Source organism: Eumetopias jubatus, unplaced genomic scaffold, assembly GCF_037043125.1.
Source record: "Eumetopias jubatus isolate StellerSeaLion01/CBP00866 unplaced genomic scaffold, mEumJub1_p1.0 scaffold_12, whole genome shotgun sequence".
In the NCBI taxonomy this organism is placed as follows: Eukaryota; Metazoa; Chordata; class Mammalia; order Carnivora; family Otariidae; genus Eumetopias; species Eumetopias jubatus.
Window position 1 is genome coordinate 21438329 of NW_028274818.1, and position 22094 is coordinate 21460422.

Here is a 22094-nt window from a genome sequence, read left to right on the forward strand (position 1 = left end):
AATATATAAATATTGACATATAAACTACAGGGAAGAATGTTTAACTTGCTTGAAAAGAAATGAGTGTACCTGGCTGAAAGTGACTCATAAATTAGAACTTGAAAACAAGGTCAGGGGCGCCTGGGTGGCTCAGTCGTTAGGCGTCTGCCTTCAGCCTAGGTCATGATTCCAGGGTCCTGGGATTGAGCCCCGCATCGGGCTCCCTGCTTAGCAGGAGGCCTGCTTCTCCCTCTCCCACTCCCCCTGCTTGTGTTCCCTTTCTCGCTGTGTATCTCTTTGTCAAATAAATAAAAAATCTTAAAAAAAAAAAGATTAAAAAAAAAAGAAAACAAGGTCAAAGATCTTTTAAAAAACCAGATAGTGAAGTTGCAGATGTAAAGAAGAAAAGGAGAGAACAGTAGAAGAAAAAGCATAGAGCTAATGTCTTAGAAGATAAAGTGGTGATAAGGCAAAAGGAAATATGAATCAATCTGCTGCAATTAAAGTCCTTTGGTGATTATTAGTGTCTAGTGCAACATATGGCTTTGGGTAATCGTGTGTCATATTATGGTGGTGCTATTTAACTCTATTACCAGTGGCTTAAAGATTAGTATTAACTAACTTATGCTATGCAGCTATGCTTGAGGGTACAGCTACAAATTTAAAGAATTTGGTCTGCGGACATGTTTTATTTGGCCGGCACAATCATTTAAACGATTTTTTTGAGTTTGAATGAACTTACCGGTTTGCAACAACTTCCACATATCTTTGTTGCTTCACACACTAACATTTTCTTGCTGACCCCTAAAGGTATTTTAGTGTGCAGTCCTTAATCCACAGACTGGTTTTATGATCATTTGAAAAGTCTTTCCAGCGTAAGACACAGTATGAATAAGCAATTGGATTGAAGATGATTTCAGAAGTTGTGCTGTTTTGTGTTATTATGTTTGAGTCTGAGAAAATTCTGTTACTTTGGGCCGTATAATAAATGGTGTTGGTTTTAATGGATGGATTATTGGACATTAGTCCAATTATCCAGCTAGAAGAGTTTAAATTACAAGGGCCTAGAAATTAGCTTGGACACATGCCTCAGCAGCGCTTTCAGGAACGCAGTTACTGAAGTTGGCGAAGTAATTGTTGTGTTGGACAGTATCATGCTTGTAGGAGGAAAGAACAGTGATAATAAAACAACAATAACACAACAGAGTTATTTCAAGGGAAGTGTTATCCTTGATAGAAGCAGAGCAAAAAGCCCCCTGAGATCGGAGTAAGGGAGATCTTGGGACAGAATCTCCAGAGGGACAGTGGTTGTGATTCCAGCAGACCCCAGGGCTTTTCCCAAAATTGCCCTACTCCCTGAATTTCTGTCATTTTGTCTCTTGCACTGATACCCTAGATCAGCCCCCAGGGCTGTGCTTCTCCCCCTAGAAAACTCTAGCCCCTATTTAGATGGAACTCTTTTGTGTTTTCTACTTCAGCACACCAAAGACACAGAGAAGTATTAGCAAGTTACTCTCTTACATACTAAGAAAGATAAATATGTATATAAAACTTAAACATTATTCAGCATAGTTCTTGATTCTCAAATAGCTTCACTGTTGCCTCCTACAGTCCTCCTGGTGCTTGCATGGCTCCCCTCACCTACACCTGTATCAGACACCTGTCTGCTGCTGGTGGCACCTGACCATTGATATGTCAATGACGTGTGCATGTGTATACCCATTGTGTGTATTCAGGAAACAACTATTAGCTAAATAAATTGTTATTCTGAAAATTGGTGAACAGTATTTATTAGTGTCGTTGTCTACCACGTGTGCCATTATAAGTATGCCCAATAAACTACATAAAATGTGTTTCTTTTTTTTTTAAATTTATTTATTTGACAGAGACAGAGAGATAATGGGAGCAGGAACACAAGCAGGGGGAGTGGGAGAGGGAGAAGCGGACTCCCCGCCGAGCAGGGAACCCGATGCGGGGCTCGATCCCAGCACCCTGGGATCACGACCTGAGCCAAAGGCAGACGCTTAACGACTGAGCCACCCAGGTGCCCATAAAATGTGTTTCTGATAGGACTTATTTTTTAGTAAATATAATATGAATTTTACATTCAAATATTGTATTCACTGAAAAAGTAAAGAATTTTGATGTTGCTACCTTTACTTAGAATGTTTTAAAATCTTCTTTGTAGAAATTGCCTTTAGAGGTTTTAGCAAATTCTTTTGCATATTCTCAATAGTGACAGTTTTTTTTTTTATCATTTCTGGGTAAGTTTGATTTTTGGAAATAGCCAAGACTTATTTGGTGTGAACTCTGGTAAGTAAAGTGGCTGATCATACTAGGTATTATAATTTAGCAGAAGGAAATGAAGTTGAATGTGAGGATAAACAATGAGGTTTTTGTTTTGTTTTGTTTTGTTTTGTAGATAAGCTGGCTGCCTCAGATCTTCCTCTTCTCATCTATAGAGCTGCAGAAGGAATCGTTGCGGGAATATCAGCATGGTAATGGTAAATGCCTGGAAAGCTTCTGACAATGTGTTTTCCAACCAGGTTTTAACTTGAAACTCTCTCATGAAAAGTAAAACCTCTTTTCTCTCCAAGATGCTCTACTGTAACTATTAGCATGAGACTGTTTTTTTTTTTAAATTTATTTATTTGACAGAGAGACACACAGAGAGAGGGAACACAAGCAGGGGGAATGGGAGAGGGAGAAGCAGGCTTCCCGTGGAGCAGGGAGCCTGATGCGGGGCTCGATCCCAGGACCCTGGGATCATGACCTGAGCTGAAGGCAAACTCCCAACGACTGAGCCACCCAGGTGCCCCAGCGTGAAACAGTTTGTGAAAGGAGGGACAGTGTTCTTTTTTTTTGCTCACGTTTTTTTTTTTCCTCACATATTCTGCATGGCACATAGTAGCGTATCACAATTCAATAAATATTTGTTGAGTGAACAAAAGGTAAACATGTTGACTTTTCTCTTCGATAAACATTGACCTTACTATTAGTAAAAGCAGTGTTAACAAGATAACTTTTAGGTAATTATAAATTGTAAGTGATATGTAACTAAGTTTCTACTATTAAATATAGATTATTTTGCTTATATTAATATATTTTAAAAGATAATAAAAGTTGTTTCATAATGGTCACCTAAGGTTATTTAGATTTTATTATGATCTGACAATAGAGGGCAAGTATTCATAGAAATTATGATGTTTTGGGTGCCTGTGTGGCTCAGTTGGTTAAGTGACTGCCTTCCGCCCAGGTCGTGATCCTGGAGTCCTGGGATCGAGTCCCACATCGGGCTCCCAGCTCAGCAGGGAGCCTGCTTCTTCCTCTGACCCTCTCCCCTCTCATGCTGTTTCTCTCTCTCTCTTTAATAAATAAATAAAAACCTTTAAAAAAAAAGAAATTATGATGTTTTCTAGGAGTACTCTTATTCCTCTACTGAGTAAGCAGAATGATCCTGCTAAAAGTCAGTCAGAACTGTGACCAGTTCTTTGCCCAAAAACATCTACTGACTCCACATATACATGTAAGATGGGTTCCCTCCAAGGAACCTTGGACTGGGCAATTCCCATTGCCCAGAATCCAATTCTGCAGATATTTCCATGGTCAGATTGTTTATTGTCTGTAAGTTTTAGCTATAAACTTACTTCCAGGGCTCTGGAAGATTATTTTTCTTCTCTTTTTTTCTTTTTGTTTTTAAAGATATTATTTACTTATTTGAGGGAGAGAAAGCGATCAGAAGCAGGCGGGACCAGCACACAGAGGCAGAGGGAGAAGCAGACTCCCCGCTGAGCAGGGAGCTCGACGTGGGGCTCGATCTCAGGACCCCGGGATCATGACCTGAGCCGAAGGCAGACACATAACCGACTGAGCCACCCAGGCACCCCTGGAAGATAATTTTTCTAACTGTCTCATTGATCTTATGAGTTTTTCAGGAAAAATTAGGTTCAATTTTGAAGTAACATTGTCTGGAATAAAATTAAGGTAAAAAAAAAGAAGAAACTCAGAGATGTTTTAATAGGCCGATAATTCTATTTGAAGTCATCGTAGGTAGACTGAAAAGCCTGTCTTCACTTTGCAAGATTTCACATCTTTTCAAGGAAAGGAAAGTAGATGCAGAAACATGATTTTCTTTTCTTTTCTTTTTTTAAAATTTTATTTATTTGAGAGAGTGAGAGTGAGGGAGTGTGGGGGATGGGCAGGGAGTGGAGGGAGGGGGAGAGAGAGAGAGAGGGAGAACCAGACTCTCCATTGAGTGGGGAACCTGACATGGGGCTCAATTCCAGGACCCTGGGATCATGACTTGAGCTGAAGGCAGATGCTTAACTGACTGAGCCACCCAGGTACCCCAGAAACATGATTTTCTAATCTACTTAGTTTTGGCTGGTTATTGAACATCTTGGTTTCTAAGTATGTTAATATTATGAAGTGACAGATTAATGTTCCTTCAAATTTATTGTCACTTTACTTTATTATCAGTTAGATATATATTCTATTTCATATTCCTACAGCCACATTTGATTAATAAAATATCTTCTAAGAGCAGTACTTTGGTGTTATTTTAAGGCTGGTATACTTAGCCCAGAAATAAATAAAAGAACATTGCCATTTGAGGAGATATAGCTGAAAAATGAAAAATACAGAGATGTTTGCCAAAGGACAGATATTTAGTAGAAAGAACATTTCTTACTTTCTCATTGACTCTGGGAGTATTAGGGAAATGGAGGAAATTTGTGAGAGATCTAGTAGAGAATATATATAGTGGACTTTTAATGGAAATATAATCTTGAAAATGAAAATACTGATATATACCCTTAAGTATAAATTTTACTTTACAAAGATATATGATCTTAGTTAAGTGGGATATTATTAGAGTTTTATAAACTCTTTTGTTATCACTCCATTTCCATCAAGTTATGAGAACAGTTTCTATTATAATGTTCAAAATCTGATTCTTTTTTTTAATCCATGTCTCTAATTTGGATTATCTCTGGGAAACTTGTTCCCAAGAGGGAATGTACTGCATTATAGTTTTATAAGGGAAGATTTAGGGCTGGAAATTGGAAGAGAAGCTGTGTCACTGCACTTTAATTTTTTTTTTTTTAAAGATTTTATTTATTTATTTGACAGAGAGAGAAACAGCGAGAGCAGGAACACAAGCAGGGGGAGTGAGGGAGGGAGAAGCAGGCTCCCCGCCAACAGGGAGCCCGATGTGGGACTCGATCCCAGGACCCTGGGATCACGACCCGAGCCAAAGGCAGATGCTTCACAACTGAGCCACCCAGGTGCCCTGCACTTTAATTTTTGACCAGAAAGATAATTTTCAGTAACTTTGTTTTGAGAGTTAAATTGTATTTTGTATTTTTAGGTACACTGGTGATTTGTTGCTGGTGTTTTACCAGGAAGGAGATTTGTAGAGGATTAGTAAGGTCAAGAAGAGTTTTATTTTTTTAATTCATTGCATAGAATACATAGCGCTGAGATAAAAGGTGGTTTGCAACTGCACTTTGGAAGAGAATGGTCATTTATTTGGCTTCTTTTGAAATGAAAATTTTTTATTTGTTGTAACAACATTATTGCCACAAATCAAATTGGAAATCTCATAGTAAAGCTTTCTTTGTTATAGTCTCCAGAATATTACTCTTCTCTTTTAAGCTTATACTAAAAATGTGATTTCAGAGTCCCAAAATTCCAATACCTAGCTACATAGTTCTTCCTGGGGTAGATAAAATGTTAGGAACAGATTTGTATCAGCTTCCATATTATTAGTTTTCCTCTCACTTTCTTCTTTGACTTTGGAAAAACAGCTGTGAAGGTTGGCTTGAGACCTTTTATGACTTCTCTCGCTCACAGAAATGACTATTTTAGTGTTGACCTTTGTCCCTTCTCTCAGGGTTAGAGATAACTTGATACCACTAGTCACAGGAGAAGGAAATTGAACATCAAGGATCGAGAGAAGTAAACTAGAGAGAAGCAATATCAGTGAATTTTAAGGCAAAAAAGAATGGAAATACCCTCTGGGTATTTTCACATAGAATCAGGTTATAGAAGCAGATAAAAATGTTTTATTGTTTTAGTTTCTTCGTCTGGAAGCATAAAAAGAGCAGAAGAGATGGAAAGCCATAAAGTCTTACTTGAAAAAGAACTCTGATAATCTTGTTAGGCTGAATTTAGATTGTTACCAAATGTCTTTTTTCTTTTTACCTCTTCTACTTGTAAACACATTTTTAAGTTCTTTCTGGATTTTGAGCATCTGTAGTTCACCTGAAAGCCTATGCCAGATAATTGAACGGATTGCTGATTCTTTTATTGCCAATACATTTATCTTTCCTCCACACCCCCCCACAAATATATATGCCAACAGTTAAGGTATATTCATATAAGAGGAACATGCTGATAAAATCATCATCATGTGTGTTACCATCGAGATTTATTTTTATTATGACATTCATCATTCTCTGGTATATTCTTGTGTATTTGTTTGTTTATTTTTTGTGTCCTCCCACGAGATGGTGATTTTTATGAGAGGGAATATTCATCTTATGAAACTAGAGAGTGTCAGGCACTAGCAGATGTTAAATGTTGGTTGAATAAATGGATGAATGAATCACCCAAGGCAGATACCTCCCACAGTGAAATAGTACCCTATCTTGACTACGCAGAAAATTCTAACCACTGTTTGGGGATCCACACCTGAATGTCCAACTGCGTTCTTACCTCTTCCACTTGACTGTCTGACAGGAATCCCACATTTAACATTGTCCACAATATACCTCCTAATTTCTCAAACCAAATCTGTTCTAGGTCAAATCCGTGTTTTAATCATCTCAAGTAAATGGCTACTTGATTCTTTCTTTCCTTTCCCTCTCTGTGTACAATCTATCAGTAAGTTCAGACAGCTATACCTCCAAAAAAATTTTTCAAATCTGTCTACTTTTCTTCACCTTTCCATTTGTCACTTGGACAAGCTACCACAGTCTCTTGTGTGGACATCTGTAATCGCCTCTAAATAAATGGTTTCTCTGCTTCCATTCTTGCCTTCTATCATCTGTTCTCCACACAGCAGCAGAAGTGCTGTTTAAAAAATCCTGAACTACTTTAGGATGCCTTCTCTCTACCATTAGAATAAAATCTGAGCTCTTCACTGTGGTTTTGAGGACTCGTATGAGTTCTGCCTCCTCTCCCACCTGACCCTGTTGGACACTTCTCACTAACCTCCAGCCACAATGACAATCTTCCTGCTCATCAACTAGGCGATGGTCACTCCTAAACTTGAACTTGCCGTACCCTCTGTGTATGTTTTGCTCCCAATCTTTCCATTTCTAGCTCATGTTGTCATTCAGATATCAACTCCAATCTACAAAAGTGGCCCCCAGTCATGCTCCATCACATTCCCTAATTTATTTTCTTCGTAGAAATTAAACTATAGAAAGTGATTGTGAACTTTCCTTCTGGAACAGAAACTCCATGAGAGCAGAAAACAAGGACTTTGCCTTTCTTCTTCCGTATTATATCCTGGGACCTAACACAGTGCCTGACCTGTGGTGTGCAGGTGCTCAATAAAATACAATAAGTGGATATGCAGATGAACATGCAGAGATACATCTTCTTAAGAGTTAAAAAGATAGCTAAAATGTCCTTCCCTCTCTTTCCTTAGCTATGGAAACGTTTCAGACTTGCTAAAATTACCAACTGACACAGAGATAAGGTAGGAAGCCAAAGATAAATAGTTTTGTGAGCTCTAAGCTTATGGGAGAAAGGCAGAGGTAGGGAAAAGCCCGTGTGTTCAAGTGCCTAGGGAAGAAGTCAAGTGCCAGTGTGAGTGGGCTCTGTTATTAGTATGAATGTCCAAGTCTCCATATTACTGTGCCTTCCCCACCAGCTGCCATTTCTTTGAGACATTCGGTGTCAACTGGAAACGGATACTTTCTGTAAATCCTTCTTGAGCGGCAATCAGTGCTTTTCCTTTATTTTTATTTATTTATTTAAGATTTTATTTAATTTGACAGAGAGAGACACAGCAAGAGAGGGAACACAAGCAGGGGCAGTGGGAGAGGGAGAAGCAGGCTTCCCACTGAGCAGGGAGCCCGACGTGGGGCTTGATCCCAGGACCCTGGGATCATGACTGGAGCCAAGGCAGACGCTTAATGACTGAGCCACCCAGGCGCCCTGGTGCTTTTCCTTTAACAAAGTGAAAGTTTCAATTAAGTTTTCGAAAGGAAGGTTATCTTTGAGATGTAAATAATATGTTAACATTGTACTCATCTCTAAAAAGCTAAGTACATTAACTTGGAATGTGCTGAGCTTAGGGTAAATTGATATCCGGCCTGTAGCTGCCAGAGGATTTTTGTCTTGTTTCTTCATGCGGGAGAGAAAATGCAAGCCCCAGTCAATTAATTACCTGCTGGGGTACTGCCCTATCTATTTCAGGCAGGGAAAACTGGAGAGGGCTGACTGGTTTACTCTCTTAAGTAGCGTCTTGCTGAGGAAGCTCAGTTTCAAAATCCTAGAAACAGTATGTGTTAGTTTAATCAGAGTTTGGCCCTGAGGAGAATTAAAATGAAAGAAATTCCACAATTAGAAGGTGTGGAAGTGGAAAGCCGACTAAATCAAGCCCTTAGAGAGGCAGTGTGGGTTGGTGAGATTATATTCTTAGGGTGTATAATAGGCCAAGGTTTTAATTTCCAGATTCTTTCACTTAAGAGCTTCTGTGTCTGAATTCTAGTGGAATGGAGGCCTGTTCGGGCTTTTCTTCCCTCCATTATAAGGGCCTCACCTTTGTAGTTCTTAACGTACAACTGAAAAAGGTGAGAGTCCCAAGTTTGCAAGAGGTCTGAATAGAGGTTTGTAGCCAAGACCTGGACAGAAAGCCTAGCTTCACAATGGGCTTTGTTCTCCTTTCCCAGGATGGATTTCCTATTCTCTCAGGTTGGCCTTTTACTAAAAAAATCAGAATAATGAAGAGAAGAAAGTTTCATGGGGGATCCTAGGAGCCACTGTTTGTGTTTATTTGGGATCCCTGAGGGAAACCTCTGCTAAAGTAACTCGGTTAGAAGTTATGAATTGTACATCGTTAATCAACATTGACGTGGAGCTGTGCACAGGGAGGTGGCCCGATCACATAGAATGGGACTGGGACAAAGCCTGGTGGCATTCCCAGCAGTGATGGGAAGCTTGAATCCGAGTTTCGAAGTTTTGAGGGATAAATGGATATCTAGTCTTAAACCCAGTACTAACAAAGAATTGTTCTGTTTTTAATTTTTGGAGGAATCTTGATACTGTTTTCCATAGTAACTATACCAGTTTATGTTCTCATCAGTGGTGTATGGAGGTGCTCCGTTTTCCACATCCTTGCCAACACTTTTTATCTTTTGTCTTTTTAATAAAAGTGACTCTGACAAGTGGGAGGTGCTACCACATTGTGGTTTTGATTTGCATTTCCCTGATAAGTGATGTTGAATATCTTTTCCTGTGTCCGTTGGTCATTTGTTTATCTTCTTTTGAGAAAAGTCTATTTGGATCTTTTGCTCATTTTTTAATCAGGTGACTTGTTTTTCTGTTACCGAGTTGTTTGAGTTACTTATATATTTTGATACTAAACCCTTACCAGATAGATGGTGTGCAAATATTTTCTCCCATTCCGTAGGTTGCTTTTTCACTCTGTCAGTTGTTTCTTTTGCGGAGTAAAAGCATTTGGTTTGGTATAATCATACTTGTCTGTTTTTGCTTTTGTTGTCCATGCTTTTGGTGTCACATCCAAAAAAATCATTGCCACCACCAATGTCAAGGTTTTTCTCTATTTTCTTCTAGTAGTTTTATGGTTTAGGGCTTTACATTTAAGGTTTTTCTTGTTTGGTTTGTTTTTTACATTTAGGTTTTTAATCCATTTTGAGTTGATTTTTGTGTATGTATAAGGGTCCAGTTTCATTCTTCTGCATGTGCTATCCAGTTTTCCCAACACCATTGATTGAAGGCAATGTCCTTTCCCTACTGTTTGCTCTTGGCAGCCTTATCAAAGTTTAGTTGACCATAAATGGTTGAACTGATTTTTGGTTTTCTCATTCTGTTCTATTGGTCTATTTGTCTGCTTTTATGCCAGTACCATACTATTTTTTATCCCATTTCTGAATATATATTCAAAGGGAATGAAATCAGGATCTTGAAGTGATAGTTGCCCTCCCGTGTTCATTGCAGCATTATTCACAATAACGAAGATGTGCAAACAACCTAAATGTCTGTCAACAGATAAATGGATAAAGAAAATGGCGTATGTCTGTACACATATATATACACACCACGCATTAGCTTTTGGAATACTAGCTTTTGCTAATAGTTTATTGTGGCCATTTCACAATTTATACATACACTAAAACATCAAGTTGTACACCTTCAACATATATAATTTTATTTCTCATTTACACCTAAATAAAGCTGGGGGAAAAACCAATTAAAAAAAGAAGAAACCCAGCATTAACAACCTTAATATGGGAGGAACACATGATAAAAAAAGAAAGTTAAAGCAGTACAAAGAAAAAAGCCCACTAATAAACGGCAAGTAGAGGTCTAGAAATGATTTTTTTATTATTCACATATACATTGGCTACCTCTACCTTCCTTAGGAACTTTATGCCAATGCTCATTTCCTTCACCATTCCTTCCCTATCCTCCTCCAAATATAGGAATAGCTCTTCAATTCACAAAAGATTTTGAGTTTACAATTTACTATGTACTAGTGAGAAAGCAATGAATAAAATAATCTGTACTTCAAGGTATTTAAATAGGAAGGTAAATATACATGTACACAAATTTAATTTTTATATAGTATTTTATGTATAGTAAGTATGTTCAAGGGGTACAAATAGCACTGATGCAAAAAAAAAATGCTTAAACCCAAGTGAGGTGTGTGAGGTGTTAAGAATGAGATATTTAAATGCGTTTAGCAAGGCGACTTTGGAAGTGCTAACCAGCTGACTGATTACTGCGTTATTTTGGTCATGATTTTTTTTTTTTTTTTTATCAGAGGGTAGAAAGGCTACTTTATTCTAGCTCTGTTTCATTCATTTCTAAGACATAGGCCTATTAATAGAAAATTTGAAATCAACAATAATGTATTTATGTAACTCTAGTATAATTAATTAGAACATAAACTTTTTTTTAAGATTTTAGTTATTTACTTGACAGAGAGAGAGTGCACTTGAGCACAAGCAGGGGGAGCGGCAGAGGGAGAGGGAGAAGCAGACTCCCCGCTGAGCTGGGAGCCTGACACGGGGCTTGATCCCAGCACCCTGGGATCATGACCTGAGCCAAAGGCAGATGCTTAACTGATGGAGCCACCCAGGTGCCCCTAGAACATAAACTTAAACAGGTTCTTTTTGACACAATAAATAAAGATGATAGTCTATTGGTTTTTTGCATGGTTTGTCAGGTTAATTCTTGTTTGTACTTAAGTCTTTTTTTTTTTTTTTTAAATCTAAAATCAGAATGTGTTTTAAGAAAATGCACCAGGCACCTGGGTGGCTCAGTTGATTGAGAGTCCGACTCTTGGTTTTGGCTCAGGTCATGATCTCATGGTTGTGGGGTTGAGCTCCTCATCAGGCTCCGCACTCAGCATGGAGTCTGCTTGAGATTCTCCCTCTGCCTCTGCCCCTCCCCCCACTTGCACGTGCTTTCTCTCTCAAAATAAATAAATAAAAATCTTTTAAAAGTAAAAATTGAAAAATTGAAAAAATGCACCAATATATGATAAAACTCATTTTATAAATGGACTTAAACCAGGACTTGGCTTAGATTATTAGTTTGTTCAAGCTAAGCTCCTGTGAATTCTAACTTCCTTGCAGTACTTTGGCTGCTACAGAAGCAAGGATTTATGGAGACTGGTGCAATAAACTAAAATGGTTATTAGATTATCTTAAATCAAAACTATGATAATCCATGTTGAAATTAGAGGAATTTGAAGTGAGTTCCTCTTTTACCTTTTATTCAGGAATAACTTCAGTTTAAATTATGTTATTCAAAGGCTACGGGAGCTTTCATAAATTATTCATTTGCAAAGATCTAGCTATTTCAAGCCACATCCCCTGAAACAGAATGGGTTACTGAGTAAGATGGTTTCGTTTTGCCGAAGCATTCATAAATATCCCTTTGCCTTATTCCTGAAACTCATTTGGATGTCTTTTAGCTTAAGGGACGCTTCTTTCCCACTGTCAGGTAATCTCATCTCATAGTTCCCTTTTCTAGACAAGCTGAGGATGAGCTTTTTCTCATTCTGGTTACCTTACCCACTTCTAAACTGAGAGAAACATTAACTGCGTCTCTGGGAATTTCAGCAATTCTTTGAATCTTCCTATGCAAGCCGGCCTTTTCCTGAGCATTGGTGATTTCATGTCTTCTAGGAAAAGCAAGAGCTGTTTTCTTTTTGTATTTTCTTATTTATACAGATTTCAAAGGTAATATGCTTATCCTTTTCCTTAACTTTCCCCTTCTGTGCCACAAGTCCTTGACTAACCTTGTGGTGAGACCTGGAGATAGGTTGGGGTGGAGAATCAGGACTTAGAATTGCATTTCCATAAGAATGGCTTGAGAACAGCCGAATGGGAAGAGGTAGCAGATTCCAAAAGTCATGGGAATGGAAGCCAGAGAGCTTAGAGTAAGGTGGACTGAATGAGTGATAAGTAAAAGCAATAAACACAGACTGCAAGAAATTTGATCTTGAAGTTAAGGAGACCAAAGAATGGATTAGAATGAGGAAAGTTTCTTTAAAAGCTAGAATAGATTTGAGCCCGTTTACCTAGAAGAAGAGCCAGTGAAGTTGGAGAGATTGATGATAGAAAAGAGCAGGAATAATTGTTGAAAACTCTTGGAGGAAAATAGAAGGAGAAAGATCAAGAGCTCATGTGGAGGGGTTAGCAATTGCACAAAAGCAGAATACCTCTTGAGAGAGTAAAATGAGGTGAGAAAGAATTATGAAGATACAGAATGTGATGGTTAATTTTATGTGTCAACTTGGTTAGACTATGATACACAATTGTTTGGTCAAACACCAGTCTAGGTTTTGCTGTGAAGATATTCTTTCAGATGAGATTGACATTTACATTAGCAGACTCTGGGTAAAACATTATTTTCAAAAAAGTGGGTGGGCCTCATCCAATCTGTTGCAGGTCCTAAGAACAAAGTCTGAGGTTCTTGAGAAAAAAGGAATTCTGCCTACAGATGGCTTTTGGACTTGGGCTGCAACATCAACTCTTCCCCCAGTCTCCACCCTATTGAATTTCCCAGTTCAATCCACAATTGTGTGAACTAATTCCTTAAAATAAATCTCTTTTTCTTTATATATGGTGGTTTGCAATCTCAGGAGTCCCCTGGATGAAATCTGAAACTAGCCCCTGTACAAGGAGAGACCTAAGAAAGAGACCACTCAGGTTGGCAGTTTTATTAGGCAAGGGGACTTAAATATAAGGCTTGTCTTGTGAGGCCATAAAACAAGTAGATCTCACCCACTTGCCAGAAACTTAAGAATTTATACAGAAGGCATATCAGGTTCAGTCATGTATTTAGTCCAGATGGTCTCAATAACACATTACTCTCTCAAGGCTGCATCCTTGAAGTGGCTCCTAGTGCAGGAATAGTGAGTGGAAGGTACATTCCAAGAATGAAGGGTATAGATAAGGAGCCTCGGATTGCTCAGGTCCAGCTCGAGGGTCAACCGGTAGTCATGTCCTCTCAATAACTTCCTCTAACAATGTATATACATCTGACTGGTTCTGTTTCTCTGAAGAACCCTGACCAATACATAAATTCAGAATGAAATGGAAGGGTTTTGAAGATGCTCAGGTTAGTAATGGCAATCATTTTGGTACTCTGGGGATGAAGATATGTCATGGAAGTGAGGACGAGACTTGAAAGTAGAAAAGTTTTCAAAGAATTTTTAGGTGGGTCCATGAAACTATGAATTCTTCCAGAACAGGGAGTTTATCTTATTCATTTTGTGTCCTAAATTAATAGCATGACAATTGGCATTGTGAAAGTACTCAACAAATGCTTGTTTGTCAAATAAGGTGAACAAAAAGACTATGAAGACCCCCCACTAAGATTGGATACTACAAATTCACGGTGAATAAATTGTCACAGCTTTGTAACTTTTTGCAGTAACATTGGTCCTCTGGACATTGGATCAGAATCAATGAGCCATGGGAATCAGCACACAGAGAACTCCTGAGGGTCAAGAGATCAAAGACAACCAGTATGGCAGTAAATGAACTATGTACTATGAAAATGACACAGTGAGACCCGGGCTGGGTAGAAAGGTGAAAGAAGACAGATTGGGATGATTGGTCTGAGAGAACTAGAGGGAGCCAAAGGAATTAATGACTTAATGACGACAGGAAGGATGTTTAATGGGAGAAGTAGTGTAGAGAGATGGGAAGAAAGGAAGTAATTTTCTATGAGCTTCATAAGTCTCAGGATCATGGTGGTAGGATAGTTTCGAGTGGCCATTTCGAGTGGCCAAGATTGGTATTATTCAAAGAATATATGGTTATTTTGCTATTTATACATAAGTCCTTAATATACAGTTTATATTTTTATTCTTGTTATTTTTATATATTTTAATTCCTTAGTATATAATTTAAGAAGGTCTTGACAAATAGAAAATATAGTCAGTAATTGCATAGCATTACCTACTTTAATTTATGAAAAATTATCTACAGTGGCAAGGTACTGGGTCTTTCTAGACCCCAGTCAGGGTGTTGAGTCTTAAGAGCACTGAACTTGGAATAGAAAATCTTGGAATAGGGCCAGGCTTTTCAATTTGCTAGATGGGTAAACTTGGGCAATCCATGTAACTTCATTAAGGTTTTATCTTACAAAAGATGAATGATAATAGTTCAGATTATTGTAAAGATTTGATGAAAAATACAGGGGCCCTTTTCAACTGTGAAGTTAAATATGTGGTAATATTTAACAAATATTAATTAAACATGATACTTTCCTTCAAGGAACATTTTCCTTGAAAAAGATACTTAAGGGTTCATTTTCAATCTGATGCTGGCATAATTAAATTAAAACATCTTAATTATGTTTATGAATTTTATTATATTTAATACTTACAAGTATTCAAGAGAACATTATGTATAGTTTAATGTAAACCAAAACCAAAATACAGATTTAAAAGCCCCTGAATATACCTTAAATGTTGTGATTTCCCTTGTATTCAAAGGGGTAATTCTTATGGTTCTCCTTCCTAACAGCAGGGATGAAGTAGAGTTGTGTGTATATTTAATTTTCTTACTTTCTTCTTTTTTTTTAAGATTTATTTATTTACTTTAGAGAGAGAGAGCAGGGGGAGGGGCAGAGAGAGAGGGAGAGAAGCTGACTCCCTACTAAGGGGGGCGGGCATCCGACATGCGACCGCATCCCATGACCCTGAAATCATGACCTGAGCTGAAACCAAGTCGGACGCTTAACTGACTGAGCCACCCAAACACCCCTAATTTACTTACTTTCAATAAAATAAAATCCTAGACATAGAAGAGTAACTATAAATTGTATATACTCTGAATACAACTAAAGTTAACCAAAAGGATTCATTTCATGTTAGACTTTAAGCCAGGAATAAAGAAAAAATAAATGCAATATAAAAGTGCAAAAAAATACAATTTATATATTTTTTCACTAAGTGTTAAATTTTTTATAGTTCTTGTTGTAAGTTCTGAGATTCAGACTCTTAACAAAATTCCTAGGCAGATGTTAAATATCTACCCTTACTTGACAAATCTTAACTTGAATGTTAAGCCCCTGTGTAATCAACACAATATTTAGTATGAAATATATGAACAGTTAATACCCATAATTTTCTGTACCTGAGTTGATATTTAATGCATTGTACAAGACCTATCATGACACTGTGCAACAGGAAATCCTTTTCACTTTGGACTCTATGGAAGAAGGAATTCTTTCCATCAACATGGGTTTAAACGATGCCCTATGCTCCAGCCCTCATTATCACAGAGAACAGAACCTATGTCTTGGCAGGAGGCAAGAACACATGTACAGAACATTCAGGTTAGAAAGAGAGTTTGGGATTCTTGCAGCCGTTGCGAATATTTGGATATAAGCAGGGCTACTGTAACCAAACCTCTAAAGTGTGGGGGTTTAAGCAAGGTAGAATCTTAACTTCTCTCTCACATACCATAGAATAAAGTAGGCAGGCAGTCCAGGGCAGATAGCATGACTTAATCAATGAGACCATCCAAGAATGCTGGATGGTGGGACAGCTTTGCCATCATCATGTGACTTTTTCTCTAGATCTCAGGCAGCTCCTTTACGTGTCCTTTTTCCCAGCCATCTAGAAGAGTGAAAGAGGAAATGAACGTTGAGCTTCTCTTTTTGCAGATGTGACCCAGAGATTGCTCATATCTCTTCCATTCACATCCTCTTGTCTAGAACTTACATGGTCACAATGAACTACAAGAAAAGCTGGGTGATGTACTTTCTAACTGGGAAAATTTATGCCTTATAATTGGTGGTGTCATCTTTTCTCTTCTGTATTCTACCACCAAGATTTGTAATCTATAAGTGAGTTCTGATAATTTGACTTCCAAATGATTTCCATTATTTTCCATATGCCTAACAATACTCTACATCCCTTGCCTGGCCTACTCTAGTAACCTAACTCGTCTGCTTGCTTCCACTCTGGCCTCACTAAGTCATTTCTCACATAGTACTCACTGAATTTTAAATATGTAAACCAAATCTCATCATTCTTCTTTTTAAGCCCTTGGTGTCTTCTCATTTCTATAAAGTCCAAACTTCCCACCATGAGCCATAAGACCCAGCAATGAGGCACCTGAGTAGCTCAGTCAGTTAGACGTCCGACTCTTGATTTCAGCTCAGGTCATGATCTGTGAGTCCTGGGATTGAATATCACATGGGGCTCCCTGCTCAGCATGGAGTCTGCTTTGGATTCTCTCTCTCCCTCTGTACCTCCCCCGCACTCATGCGTGTACTCTGTTTAATAAATAAATAAATCTTTAAAAAAAAAAAAGACCCAGCAATGACCAGGCTCTAGTCTATCCAGCCCCATTCTTGTACTATGCTTTTGCCTGGTCACTATGTTCTGGCCGCTCTGGCATTTACCTTTTTCTAGAGCACAGTGATCCCTTCCCAACCTCAGGCCTTTAAACCCATATTCCTTGTCCAAGAAATTTTTTTGTGGGGATCTTTGTGTGGCTGGCTTACCCTCATCTCTTGACATTCAGCACAAATGTCTTCTCTTCTGAGAACCTTTGCTGACTGCTCTTTCTAAGCAGCATGTCTTATTTCCAGTTACTCTTTATCAGCCACGTTGTTTATTTCCTTCATAGCACTTATTAAATTATGTAACAGTCCTATTTGTTTGCTTATTAATTGGTCCATTGTCTCCTCATTAGAAAGTATTCCTTAAGATTGTTTGATTTACCTCTGATTCTTGGACACTGACACATAAAAAGAGCTTAAAAAAAAATGGTCCATTGAAGGAGTGACTGAATGAATTGGTAGATTTCATACGCTTCTTACAAATAAAAACCTGGTGTCCATGATGGAAGAATCAGGTAAACAGAGCCTTATACAGATTTACCTTCATTAGTTTCATTTCTGACTTGGGTGTATTGCATATTACACCTGAGCCATGAATTTATCAACCTCAGATGGGGTGTTTGGAGTTTTAGCCATTCCCCTCTGTGGCAGGTTGAATGGTGAGCCTTCAGAAGTTATGTTCATGTCTTAATACCTGGATCCTGTTAACGCTACTTTATTTGAAAAAGGGTCTTTGCAGTTGTAATTAAGGATCTTGAGATGAGATCATCGTAGATTAACTGGATGAGCCCTAAATGCAATGACTGATGTCCTGGTAAAGGTAGAGAGAGATCTGAAAAATTAGAGAATGTGGTGTGGAAAGAGAGGTAGAGGTTGGAGTTATGCAGCCATTAGCCAAGGAATGCCTGAACCACCAGAAGCTGGAAGAGGCAAGGAAGCATTCTCTCCTAGAGCCTTTGCAGTGATTGTGGCTCTGCTGTTGACTTGATTGAGACTTCTGTCCTCCAGAACTATGAGAGATTTCTGTTGTTTCAAGTCGCCTGAATGATTTTTCAGTATAAGTATGACCCAAATATTGCTCGGAACATACTTACACCAAAACATTATTTGTTATTTACCTGAAATCCTAATTTAACTGGGCATTCTGCATTTTTACTTGCTAAATCTGACAATTTTACTCTAATCCCAAGAATATGTGAAAATGAAGAATTGGCTGGGAATGATATGTAGGTTCTGCCAAGTAAGAATTGGCATCACATTTTTTTTAAAAGTCTATTAAGTAACCAAAAGAAAATGAAATTGGTGTCATGGGAGTTTTAAATATGCTACAGGATCCTGAAATTTTGCCCAGAGAAGTAACTAAGCAAAATGCTTGGAAATATAAAAGGTCTTTGGTGTTCTAAATATGATCTAAAACTATCTCAGGAGTAGCTCATTTGTTTCTTGTGATTGTAAAAAGTAAGAACTAAATTCCGTCTGATCCTGACTTAATTTTTTTTTTTTACATCTCTGGGGAATTAAGATTGAATTAAGGACTGCCTCTTATTTCAACTACCAACAGTTTATTAGATTCAGCTTGAAAATAGGTAGATTAAAGTGCAGGAATTTAAAAAAAAATAGACTGAAAACAGCCTTCAGTGAAGTGCAAGGAGAGGTGGTCTTCTCTGAGGGCCTACAGGGATTTCTTAGCAATGAGTGAGAAACCTCTGTGAACCCATATTTTCTTCACCTGCCTCAGAAGCAATAAAACCACCCATGAGGCAAAATTCTGGTTTACTCTGTTTAGATTTTGTATTCCTAATATTTATAATCACCTTCTTTTTTTCCCCCTTGTGAGTTTTTAAGCACAAATATCACGAAAGCTATTAAATAAGTAATTAAACCCATTTCAGGATCAGTTGAATAGGCAAATGGGGTGGGGACAGTAGTGGTGGGGGGGAGAGAAAGAAAATGAAAACAGAGCACTGAAATTCCCCAAATCTCTGCTTTATTTAATGAAAGACTAAGTGAATTGGGTGGATTTCATGTCTCCTACAAATAAGAATCAGGTGCCCATGGTGGGCAAACCAGGTAAAAAGATCCTTATATAGAGATTTGCTTCTATTAGCTTTATTTCTGACTAGTGTACTGAGTGATATACCTAAGCAAAAGACAACTTCACCTCCCCTGTTGCAATTGAAGAGTTAAGACTCTTTAGGAAGGAAAGAGCGATAGAGACAGAGGGAAGGAAAACTGAGAAAATGGCAAATGGTGGATGATGCTAGTGCTGTAGGGGGGTCCCAGAGTCTCTAGGGGGCCCTGGTGGGAGGCTGTGGTGGCTTCTAGAGGCTTCAGCAGTAGCATTTGGAGCTAGGGCTGAGGCCACAGAGCTCTCAGAGTCAAGGCTGAGGACAAGGAATGGATCCCCATCACCAAACTGGGCTGCCTGGTCAAGGACAGGAAGATCAAGACTGTGGAGGAGATGTATCTCTTCTCCCTGCCCATCAAGGAATTTGAGATCATTGACTTTTTCCTGGGGTGTCCCTTTAGGATGAGGTTTTTGTTGTCATACACAGAGGTAATGCTCTCAGACACCAATCTGAGGGGTCGTGCAGGGCTGCCTCTACAAGGGAGAGTAGCTGCAGCTGAATTCTGCACATAAGTTTTATTTAGTTTTCTATCAGCAAAGCAAGGACAGATGTATCAAAGTATGGGGAAGGAATAGAAAGAGATGGCAATTATCTTGAAGCTGGAAAGCAGGCCTGCACCCTCTCTTGTACGCGGACATGCAAAGAAGGGGTTATGAGATAAGGCAGGAAGGTGACGTTCATGCTAGCAATCACCCAAGGGTTACTTTCTTTCATAGCTCCTTATCTATGCCCTGCTGCAGGAGATGATAGGATCCTGTTCCTTCCAGGCCATTGTGTTCAACAGCCCGAGAACAGGAACGCTGCTGATGTTTCAGCTGCTTCCAGTCACCCCTTAGGGCTTACACTATACTTTCTAAGACTAACCCAGGAGATGGTGGGATCCTGCTCCTACCAGGCTATTGCGTTCAATGGCCCGAGAACAGGAACGCTGCTGACATTTCAGCTGCTTCCACAATCACTTCTTAGGGTTTACAACACATTTTCTAAAAATAACTCCATAGGGGGCACCTGGGTGGCTCAGTCGTTAAGCATCTGCCTTCTGCGCAGGTCATGGTCCCAGGGTTCTGGGATTGAGCCCCACATTGGGCTCCCTGCTCGGCGGGAAGCCAACTTCTCCCTCTCCCACTCCCCCTGCTTGTGTTCCCTCTCTTGCTGTCTCTCTGTCAAATAAATAAATAAAATCTTAAAAAAAAAAAAAAACTCCACAGGTTTTGAAGATTATACCTGTGTTAAAGCAGACCTGTGCTGGCCAGTGGACCAGGATCAAGGCATTTGTCATGATCAGGGTTTACAGTGGACATGTTCTGGGGGTAAAGTGCCCTCAGGAGGTAGCCATTGCCATCCATGGTGCCAGCATCTGGCTACACTCTGCATCATCCTATGCAGTAAGGCTACTGGGAGAACGAGATCAGCAAGCCCCATACCATTGCTTGCAAGGAGACCTGCCGCCGTGGCTCTGTGCTGATGGTGCCTTGTTCCCCGCCCCTGAGGCATTGTCATCATCTAGGCCACTGTGCCTGAGAAGGCCAGAATCAATGACTGCTACACCTTGGCCAGGGGCTGTACCACCACCCCGTGTGACTTCACCAGGGCCACCTTTAATGCCATACCCAAGACCTACAGCATTCTCACCCCTGAACTCTGGAAAGACATGTGCTCACGAAGTCTCCCTATCAAGAATTCACTGACCATGTCTAAAGACCCACACTAGTCTCTGTGCAGAGAACCCAGGCAGTTATCTGTGGCCACCAAATAGTTTTTATACAAGAAAAATAAAATGAAGTCTTTTTTTTTTAAAGGGAAACTAGAAAAAGAAGAACAAAGGTCCATGTTAGTAGAAGGAAGGAAATAACAAAGATCAAAGCAGAAATAAATGAAATAGAGACTAAAAAAAGCAATGAAAAGACCAATAAAACAAAGAGCCAGTTCTTTGAAAAATTAAACAAAATTGACAGACCTATAGCCTGACTCATCAAGAAAAAAAGAGGGCTCAAATAAATAAAATCAGAAATTAAAGAAGAGATGTTAAAACTAATACAACAAAAATAGAAGGGATCATAAGTAACTACTGTGATGAATTATATGCCAGCAAATTTGACAACCTAGAAGAAATGGGTAAATTCCTAGAAACATGCAACCTTCTAATACTGAATCATGAAGAAATAGAAAATCTGAAAAGACCCATTATTAGTAAGAAGATTGAATCAGTAGTTAAAAACTCCCTACAAACAAAAGTCCAGGACCAGACTGCTTCCATGGTGAATTCTACCAAACATTCAAAGAAGAATTAATACCAGTCCTTCTTAAACTCTCTCAAAAAGTAGAAGAGGGGATACTTAGAAACTCTTTCTACAAGGCCAGCTTTATCCTGATTCCAATGCCAGACAAAGACACCACAAGAAAAGACAATTACAGGCCAATATTCATGATGAACATAGTTGCAAAAATCCTCAACAATATATTATAAAACCAAATTCAAAAATACATTAAAAGAGTGGGGTGCCTGGTTTGTTCAGTTGGTTAAGCATCCAACTCTTGATTTTGGCTGAGGTTGTGATCTCAGGGTCATGAGATTGAGCCCCACATTGGGCTCCATGCTCAGCACATAGTCTGCTTGTCCCTCTCCCTCCCTCTCCACCCCTACTGTCCTTGCATGCATGCGTGCCTGTGTGCTCGCTCTCTCAAATACATAAATACATAAATACATAAAATCTTTTTTTTTTAAGATTTTTATTTATTTATTGAGAGAGAGAGAGAATGGTAGAGAGAGAGCACGAGAGGGAAGAAGGTCAGAGGGAGAAGCAGACTCCCTGCTGAGCAGGGAGCCTGATGCGGGACTCGATCCCGGGACTCCAGGATCATGACCTGAGCCGAAGGCAGTCGCTTAACCAACTGAGCCACCCAGGCACCCTA

The 22094-nt window shown here is 39.0% G+C and overlaps 1 protein-coding gene and 1 pseudogene across 1 annotated transcript in view; both read left to right on the plus strand.

The window, feature by feature from the left end:
* The window catches only part of CDC73 (cell division cycle 73), a 199926-nt gene extending 196046 nt beyond the window's left edge, over positions 1-3880 (plus strand). The window contains exons 18-19 of the transcript XR_015766571.1: positions 2402-2483; positions 3682-3880. The gene's annotated coding sequence lies outside the window, so the exon portion shown is untranslated. The remainder of the gene's footprint in view (positions 1-2401; positions 2484-3681) is intronic.
* The window catches only part of LOC114210432 (small ribosomal subunit protein uS5-like), a 76516-nt pseudogene extending 55559 nt beyond the window's left edge, over positions 1-20957 (plus strand).
* Positions 20958-22094: the final 1137 nt, after the last annotated feature.